This window comes from Coenobita brevimanus, chromosome 97 (assembly GCF_032717465.1).
Source record: "Coenobita brevimanus isolate Jiangsu-jjx chromosome 97, ASM3271746v2, whole genome shotgun sequence".
Lineage (NCBI taxonomy): Eukaryota > Metazoa > Arthropoda > Malacostraca > Decapoda > Coenobitidae > Coenobita > Coenobita brevimanus.
Window position 1 is genome coordinate 2,279,024 of NC_137050.1, and position 10,165 is coordinate 2,289,188.

At 42.4% G+C, this 10,165-nt stretch overlaps 1 non-coding gene across 1 annotated transcript; it reads right to left on the reverse strand.

The window, feature by feature from the left end:
* Positions 1-7,229: 7,229 nt before the first annotated feature.
* On the reverse strand, positions 7,230-7,344 carry TRNAL-CAA (transfer RNA leucine (anticodon CAA)). Its single transcript has 2 exons — positions 7,307-7,344; positions 7,230-7,274 (listed from the first exon to the last, which is right to left on the reverse strand). It is a non-coding gene; the product is annotated as a tRNA-Leu (tRNA).
* Between the last annotated feature and the right edge of the window lie 2,821 nt (positions 7,345-10,165).

A 10,165-nucleotide genomic window follows, 5' to 3' on the forward strand; every position in this document is an offset into this window, starting at 1 on the left:
TTGGTCAGATCAGGATACATTATATTGGCTGATGTAGAGAGAGATTAGTTTCATGTGGTTGTTAAGTTTGGCTTATTAGGTTAACCTGGGTTCGGAGGAGGAGACTATTTTTATTATTATTATTATTATTATTTTTTTTTGTAGTGGTGGGAGCAGTTTAAGGTCAGGCACCAGCAGTAACATTGAAAGGTTAGTGTAGGTTAGGTTCGGTTTGGGTTGGTTGGGTTAGGCTAGGTGAGGTGAGGTGAGGATTTGGTCAGATTGGGTTGGGCTAGGTGAATTGAGATGAACTGAGGTGGTGAGGTGAGTTGATGGGAGGTTAGATGAGGTTAGATCTAGGGGGGTGCTGGCGAGGGGGGGTTTGGGGTGAGTGCCAGGAGCATCAAGGACGAACCCCCTCCTAACCTCCCCCCCCCACACACACACACACATCTATTGATTTTTGGCCCCCGGCACAGGCTGAGGCAGGGCACTCTTTACAGGCTACGGCTTGAGCTCCAGAATAGACTATCAAGAGGGTCATAGACTATCAGGAGGGCCATAGACTATCAAGAGGGCCATAGACTATCAGGAGGGTCATAGACTATCAGGAGGGCCATAGACTATCAGGAGGGTCATAGACTATCAGGAGGGTCATAGACTATGAAGGGGTCGATTTTAGCTATACCCATTTTACTCTGTCCTGGCCTAAGACTGCCTTCTCTCCATCTGGAACGCTAAGTTGTAATGAGAGATTAACACTAAAATATGATCCTAGTCACGAAGAAGTGCCGTGAAATGGATATACAACCACAGTGTTATCATTATCATCTGCTGTTGCATGAAATAAGCTGCAAAGGGACGAAAATCTGGGCCAAGTTATGGTGAAAAGGGTATAGGGTTTAGGGGAGACGATATACCCTCACTACCAGATCCCCTCCCATACCTCCCTTCCCCCTTACCACCCTCCCCCTTACCTCCCTCCCTCATTACCTCCCTCCTAATGAAGCTGTATAAAATCGTTCGACGGTATCAGGAATAATAATAAAAAAAGACGTCATTCTTATCGGGCTCGTTAATGGACTCTTTCTAACTTTTCATTTCGCGTGATATTCTCCTTAACCTAAAAACAAATCCTCTGACGATTGGAAAAATATATTGGAAAATGATTTTATCGAATTTAAGGGATTAATGGAGGTTTGAATCGTTTATGAGATCTGTGTAAAGCTGAATATAGTAGTCTGGAAGGGCCAGAGGTAAAATGATGTAAAATTACAAAGACATCACTCAGGTTATGGCATTGATGGATATGTTCTTAGCTTTCTATGCGAGAGTAAAATCGTTTGGTGTAAATAGAGCCAGCATGATTCTATTTCCATGTCTCCCTCCCCCTCCCCATGTGATGAATTTTACGACGCCAAATTAAGGGTTAGATGCATATAAAAAAATTGAGCAAAAAAAATAGTTTGAGATTACAAGGCAGATTTCCACGTACCAGGTGTTGATCTTAGGTTTTATACACTGACGGGGTACTCTTTAGGGCTATTGTTCTCTGCTTCTGGTAGGTGTGTGCATATAGAAAACACACACTTCTGAATGACAGCCCTTGTATGAATTTAGTATGGACGGAGGGTATTAGTGCCCCAGTGGTGACATGTGAAGTTTAAGACGCTAGGCCTCGTAGTGGGATAAAATATGGATCGGGTGAAAAATAGGGAAAGGAGGAGATTAGATTTTGGACTTCACGGTAGGAGTCTTGTAGGTATTGATTTTTTTTTTTTTTTTTAATACTTGGGTTAATATTCATGGGGAGACAATTTTATCTTCCTGCGGTGAGGGAAGAAATATTTTATAGGATCAGACCCTCCTTATATTGATTTCAGGCTGATCTTTCACAAACAAGGCACCATTTAGGGGGGACCACAACAGATTCAGGGGAGTTCATTAAGATTTGTGGAGTATAGCTGCCAAGGACACAGGCACGTGTAGGGAAAGAGAATTTAAGAAGGTACTTAGTCATTACAGTTGCTTAGATGAGTGGCTCCTTATATACACGTTCAATAAAGACTGATTTTTTTTTTTTTTTTTTTTTTTTTTGTACAAGCTAAAAAGATCCAAAAGCAAATAGCCTTTACAGAAATAACAAGGAAGGCAGATAGCAACAGCCCCGTTAGTCATTTTGAGCCTTTGTGTGTGTGTGTGTGTGTGTGGTAGGGTATAGTTAATGTAGGTATTTTGTGTGTTAAAGACAAGGATAGGAAAGCAGACTGACTCCCTAAGCACGAAATACTCCTACCGAATCTTGTTTTTTCATGAGAGAGAGGTAATTAATGAGACTAAACACCTTTGACTCAGTCTTGTTTAGCAATAATCTAAAAGCACATGAAGGCCTTACTCAACATAGTGAAAAGTGACCCCTGAAAAAAAAAATCTGAGTACGGCTAATGAAAGCACCATAATCATTTGCAGACTATACAGGGCTATGGGTGTCGTGTATGTCTGCGTTTGTTTGTTTGATGGGGGGAGGGGGTCACTACGAAACTGAAAAAAAAAAAAAAATCCTTTGGAAGTAGCAAGACGAAAATAATATATACGTTACTGGATTCAAGATATTAATAGTCTCGATAATAGTAAGATTGAAAATTCATCGTTGATCCGGAAGGGTTGATGTTTTTAGCTCCTTAATTCAGAGAGATGTGGAGTTGAAGTAAATCTTACGGAGGTAGGCAGAATAGAAAAATTGGTTTCCATTTACCGAGAAAGGTAAGAGAGGAAAGGATAAACCATATTTTGGAAAATTTTACGATCCCGAAACAGTCGCAGGAAATTAATATAGGGAATATAAGTGGGAGTTTGAATTTACATACGGTATATCATCTCACATATAGGACGCCCTAACTTCTACACTACGCTGACGCAGTTTTCCAACCACCATACGATTATATTCAGTTTAGGAAAGCCATCTAATATAAATCAGATTGAGTTAAGCCAAATCTAAGCACTCCAGTTTAAAAAGTTTCTCCTGGACACATATCAAGTAGTTTGGAAGTATGCCTGTGAGAAATACACCTTCCTACTGAGGGGGTTGAGGAGGTATTGAGTCAGCTTCTTGAAGAGTTTGAGGGTCCTGAAAAACAAGAGGAAACGCATATTGGGAATCTAGGCGAAAGAAAGATAGTTGTACTCTCTCTCTCTCTCTCTCTTTTCAGCATTATGACATCTGTTTTTTTTTACATTTCCTCTCTTGCCAGTCGATTTTATTTGCCATAGGGTAGGGAGGATCCTGATAGTGTTGGAATTCATGTTTTTTTTTTTCCTGTTCCATAAGTACCATAAATCTCACCTCAGCAGAATTAAATCACCTGGGGTTAGGAGGAATAAACTTTAAAATATCATCATCCTGCAGAAGGGATTGAGTTTTTTATTTATTTATTTATTTTTTTAATTCCATCCTACCCCAAAGTCTATCCGTCCCCAGTATTTTCCTACCTGCTAACCTAATTAAACTTAACCTAATTATAATAAAACCTAATCTCACCTAGCGTAACAACCTAACCCAACCTAACGTAGCCCAGCCTAACCTGATCATATGTAACCCAACCTAAAGTAACCTATTTTGACCTAATCTCATTAAACCTTACCTAATCAGGCCGAAAGTACGTGGGGGCGGACTGGTTTGGGGAGGCCGGAGTGATTAGTTACCAGTGGCTTAATTTCTAGGTATACACAAGACAGAAGGAAGGAACTAGGGAGTGTAGATTAACCTCTTCTAAGATGACTCTATATTCTTGCCACCTCCAGACGACTTTATTCAGCTTAAAAGGGAAATTAGGAAGTGTTGGAATTAAATATAGAGCCAGCATGCCCTCCTTTACAGACAGAAGCCCGTCTTGAGTTTAATAGTAGTCTTGTGGTGTCAGAAATTAGTGTAAAAAAACGCCATTGGATTGAAAGGGCTGAACATCAGTTTAGAGGTGACTTTTATTATTTTTCCCTTTCCTCTGTTTCAGGTTTAATTCTTCCTCAGTGTCATTTCCTTTACTTTCCTTTGTTTCATTTCTCTCTCTCTCTCTCTCTCTCTCTCTCTCTCTCTCTCTCTCTCTCTCTCTCTCTCTCTCTCTCTCTCTCTCTCTCTCTCTCCACCTCTTTGTTCTCAGTCTTGTCATGACCCTTTCCCCCTGTGCTATTTCTCTCTCTCTCTCTCTCTCTCTCTCTCTCTCTCTCTCTCTCTCTCTCTCTCTCTCTCACACTCATTAAATATATATATATATATATATATATATATATATATATATCTTAAGAGAATGTGTGTGTGTGTGTGTGTGTGTGTGTGTGATTCGTGAAATATCTGTTATCACGCCCACAGACTTCTCTCACACTTTCTCTCTATATCAGTCTCTCTCCTTCCTCACCACACAGCCGAAAAATTAAGATTGGCTTTTACGATTGGTGTTTTTCCCCGCCATTCACCCTGGTTGAGCCAATCACCATCCGTCTTGTGGGCCCCTTGTTCCCCCCCCTCCTCCCCCGACCCACCTCTCTCCCGTCACTGCCACCCGCCCCCTCCCCCACCCTACCCCACCCCCTCTGTAGCTTTGTCTCACTCTCGTTCCCTCTCCCCCTCCTGTCACTGCCAGCTGCCCCCCCCTCCCCCATCCCCCCATAAATGTACTCCCCCCACGCCACACCATCCCCCTTCGGCTTTGTCTCAAATGCTTCTCTCGTCTCCTCTCTTCTGTTCTCACCTCTCTCCTTGTCTTCACGTCTCCTCTTCACTTATGTCATTTTTTACTTACCTCTTTTCTCTTTTCTTCTCTTCTTATCTCTTCTTTTTCCTAGTCTTCTCTTTCCTTTTCTTCTCTTCCCTTGTCTTCGCCTCTCATAATTGTCTTCGCTTCGCTTCACTTGTCTTCCCGTCCCCTTCTCTCTCAATTACCCTCCCTCTGCTTCCTTTCAGTCTCTTATCACCATCGTTCAGCTTTGCATCCCGCTAACCCCCCTCTCACCTCCCCACACCCCCTTTATCTCTACCCTCCCCACTCTCTCTCTTCACCCTCCTTCTCTTTCACCCTTCCTCTCTTCACCTCCCATTCATTTATCTCTACTCCTCACCCTTCTTCTCTTCACCCTTCCTTTCTTAACTCTCCCTCTTCACTTTCCATTTGTATTACTTCACATCTCACCTCACCCTCATTTCTCACCCATTCTCCCTTTTCACCTCTGTATCTTCCTCTTCCATTCATCCCCTCCTGCTTGCCTATCCTTGTCTTTGACGCGTAGAATTGTTAATTATCACCTGTTCTGTAATAAACGGCCTCTGAAGGGCCAGTGCTTCTGTTGTTTACTTTCTTCTGTGTGTATCGTTTGTACCTCCCTGACTTTCCTCCCCCCTCCTGAACTCCACCCTCACCTCTCACACGCTTCCTTCCCTCTCCCTTACCCCATCTTTTCCCCCTCCTTTACACCATCCCATTCACCCTCCTTTCTCCCTTTCCTTCTCTCACACTCTTCCCTTCTCCTCCTTTCCCTCCCCCTCTCCCGCTCTCTCAGACACTTCTCTCCCTCACCCAGCATATTTCTCTCCCTCTCTCTCACTTCTCCCTCTCTCACACACTTCTCTCCCTCCCTTCCCTTCCAGATCCTTCACTTGTCACCATTGTTCAGGACGACAATGGTGGGGCCTTCCCGGGGACCCCCTCCGTAGCGCAGTGTATATTGTATTAGGCCTGTCTCCTGGGCATCGAAGACTTTCTCAACACCTAATCATTAGCGATTCATTTTCCTTATACTGCCTTAATATTCCCATCAAATTTGCTTATAAATCCTCTGCATCTGGTTCTGTCAGTGGTGTCCGGGTTGCCACAAAAGTTACTCTGGTTGTCCATGTAATATCTGTTCTGCGAAGGACTTGACCTGCCCATGCCATTTTCTGTATATTAATTTTGTTATATTTTCTATATATTGTGTTATATTTTCTACCTTCGTTTGTTCACTTATTCAAGAAGCGTCCTTTCTCTTTAGGTCACTCGTAACGTCACTGGTAGTCTTTGCCTTCCTCTCTGACCTCTCCTTAAGTAAGTTACAGAAATTTTGTTATACTTCAGGTTACCGATCCCCAAGGTAGAACGGGAAGGCGACACTGATTACATGTATTATTTTTGGTTTACATACGGACAGTATACTTTGTTTATCAAGTGCCCTTCTTCCCATTCCTGTTCTTCCCTAGATTAACGTTTCTCCCTGATCTGGAACGGCCTGAACTGCTTGTCCTAAGTATGCAGAGCCACGTCTTTATCACACATCATGCACTTAACAGGGTAGACGAATTCCATGCTGAGAGAAAAGCTTTATTGATTTATCGGATTAATTAACCTACCTCAGAAGTCAAACAGGGTGGATCAAGGTAGCATCTGTCCCATCTGTGTGTGTGTGTGTGTGTGTGTGTGTGTGTGTGTGTGTGGTAAAATTGCACCCCTCATTATCATATCACACTGTCAGGCATTCAGTCTACTAAGACAGCTGATCTTATAAGTGTATTGGACCAGTACTCCACCTCACTGTCTCCGTTCTGCAGGATTGGTCATTCAGTATGGAAGGTAAGCTGTGTAGCAAAAACAATTACCGTTTAGATGTAGGATTCTTGCTGAGAATATCCTTATAAATTTCTGTGAGTGAACTGGGAGGATATGGACACCAGTACACAAGTTCTTGGAAGTATTGGTCCAGTTCATATCACTATAGAGCAGCAGCACTGACTGATACTGAATTTTCCTTACATGTCATAAGATCCTGGCAGTTTATTTGTTACCCATAGGGGCTTTGTGTGTGTGTGTGTGTGTGTGTGTGTGTGTGTGTGTGTGTGTGTGTTGGGGGGGAGATTTGTCATAGAGCATTCGATGTCCCAGTAATGAAGTGTTTTTTGTTTTTTAAATCATCCCGTGTAGAGAGAACTGGTTTGATGCGGACATCTCCCGTGCCGAACAGTTAAGTCACAGCTAATGTCTTTGTTTCTTTTGTGTCACGAGGTATTTAAACTATAGCCAGAGCCTTTTCATGTTTCTTCTGGTTCTGTAAGTAAACATAATTTGCAGTGAGAGGTGTTACATGGTGCTTACGTCGATGGCACACCTGAGTTGTTTGGGGGAGAGCCTGATCAAGTGTTCGAATGTTCTCTGTTGGGTTTTTGTCGTAAATGTAGAGTCAGTAAAGTATCTTAAAGTATGTTCTCTTGGCGTTGTTAGTAAAAAGTGTGTCAGGAGTGGGATTCGAACCCACGCCCTCAGAGAGGACCAGAAAGCCCAGCACCCCCGATCAAGGGGAAGATTATCTTGAGTCTGGCGCCTTAGACCACTCGGCCATCCTGACGGTGGACTAAGGTGTATCACTTCGATGTCTTGTTGCCGCCTCAGGATATTACCGACTCAGAATGTTATTGGCTGTCGATAGTATTGCCTCAGTATATACGCTGTCTTTCCCCTTGCCAGTTTCCTCAGTAGCTCTCCATTCAAGCTAAGTAATTATAAAAATATAGGTAGGCGCCCTGACGTGATCGTGTGTAACCAATTTAACTCCACCGATAAACATGGGTGTAATTGTCATGTCGAATTATAGTTACTGGGATATTTTGATAATGGTATCATAATCGTAATGACTGTAAAGCAGAAGGAATTGTTAGGGTGATTACTCCTCATGATTACAGCTAAGCGGGTAATGGCATATTAAAATGTTCTCCACCAGTTTTGTAAATCATCATCATCATCATCATCGTCATCGTCGTCGTCGTCATCATTATCATCATCCTATCCTATCAGATCTTATTATATCCTGTTTTCCATTTATTCCTTGGAGGGAAGGATCTGGGTATAGTAACAGTAAGTCACGAAACTACCATAAGTATTATTAGGGTACCAGTAGTGAAATGGTTCCTGCATCCATTCACACTTCATTTAGGCCTTTGAAGTTACTGGGCCCACTTCACAGGCCATACGACCCTTGAGAGAGAGAGAGAGAGAGAGAGAGAGCATTCCGTCCACTACCAAAGTAAACAAAGGAGTTCAACCCTTTTCGTGTGTATTTCCGAGCATACTGGCACCTATTATTTTGTTTCTTAATTCCTTCGGTCCTTCGTAAGTTCTTTTGCCTCGTCAGCTTCCACATCCTACCCCTCTTATTTATACATTCATGGCACTATTTATACATCCATACCATTTATTTATTTGAGTTATTGTCACGTGGCGTTACATAGCTAGTGTTTGTCATAATGAGTCACTTGTTACAGTCGCCTCCTCCTTGGTTTCTAATGATCTCTCAACCTTTTCACTGCGAGACATCCTTCCAAATAAAAGTCGTCTGGACATGAAGTAAGACTGAAATAAATGAAGGTGTTGTCGTATTAAAAGGAATATAGAACACTGTATCTGACCTCTTATATGTAAAGACTAAATCCTTCAATAATGTGTTTTATCCTTAAGGCTTTTTAGTGTTAAGTTTTAAGGAGCTTGGGTTTAGTTACACACCTTAGTTTTAGTTACACACCTTAGTTATGTCTTGTTTTTCTTAGTTGTTTCTACGCCACTATGATTATTGTTTTATTTTTACTGGAAGATAAAAGCCATTCGTTACTTGCCTCAGGCCCTCGTGCAAAATGGTCACACCTGGTTTAACTCTCTCTCTCTCTCTCTCTCTCTCTCTCTGGCACGCACGTACGCACGCACGCACACACACACACACACACACACACACACACACACACACACACACACACACACACACACACACACACACACACACACACACACACACACACACACACACACACACACACACACACACACACACACACACACACACACACACACACACACACACACACACACACACACACACACACACACACACACACACACACACACACACACACACACACACACACACACACTGATACTGGCCTTCCTGACTTGCCAATTTTTAACCTACCTCTCACTTTCACCACACCTGTCTGTCTGTCTCTGTCCCTCACCCATACCCTCTTCCCTAACACCTGTCAATCTACCTTTCTACTTACCTTCCCAGCTAATCAGTTACGGACCTACCCCTCAACCTGTCTGTCTTTCACTCTTTCGTCCTCTCTCCTTACACCTGTTTATTTACCAACCTACCTACCTACCTACCTACCCAACGTGTAAATACCCTGTACCTCCCGAAATAACTGTGGTACAATACTTTTCTACTTACCTAATTGCCTGCTTGTCTTCCTGTCTCTACACCTGCTGACGTACTCACTACAACCATGTACAAAAATTCGCCGACATTTTTCTGCCATCACTGTGTCCTACCTTCCGTATTTCTCATTCCCACTTAAATGACAGAGTGTATCCATCATTCTCATACTCTTTTTGCTTCGTGCTTCGTATTGCAACACGTAAAAATTGTTCATGTTATACCTTCCACTTGCGTATCTTGCTGAGAAGTGTCAGTGAATTTTGGCTTGGTTGTACTGTACCTTTTCATTCAGCCACACACTTGCTAACTTCCTACCTACCTATCTGCTTAGCTCCTGGCATATCTATTTATCCATCTCGCCACAGTCTTACTTACCCTCCAACCTACGTACCTATCATTCTACCTACCTGCGTTCCTTCCAGCCTATCTACCTACCTACATGCTTACCTGTCACTGCTCACTCAATCGTCTTTACCATCTTCCAGTGTTGTATGTAAAGTGAATATGGAAATAAAATGTTCATTGAAAGTGGAATATTCAGCACTGTCGTCGTCATCATCGCCATTATAATCATCTTCGTCATTTATAATCATCTTCGTCATATATTACACCATCACCATCATCATTATCATGTATGCAATCCATCATCACATCCCATTGCAAAGAATAGTGAGGAGAGGAAAAAAGTGTACGGTGTATTGAGAAAGATGCGATCGAATCCCCTTTAGCCTTTTCCCAGCAAGATCGTATTCCATTCATTTATTTATTTATTTATTTTAGTGCCTGATACCACCTGACTAATATAACGGTGTCAAAACGATTTTTTAAGAATAATTGTGTGGCCTCAGAGCGACCTCCAACTGGACGTGTAAGATTATAACCTTCATTTTCCATTCATTATAGATTAGTTCTTTGTCGTCTTTAAGGGTTTGAAAAGGGGTGCCTTCACGTGGTGGCAACGACA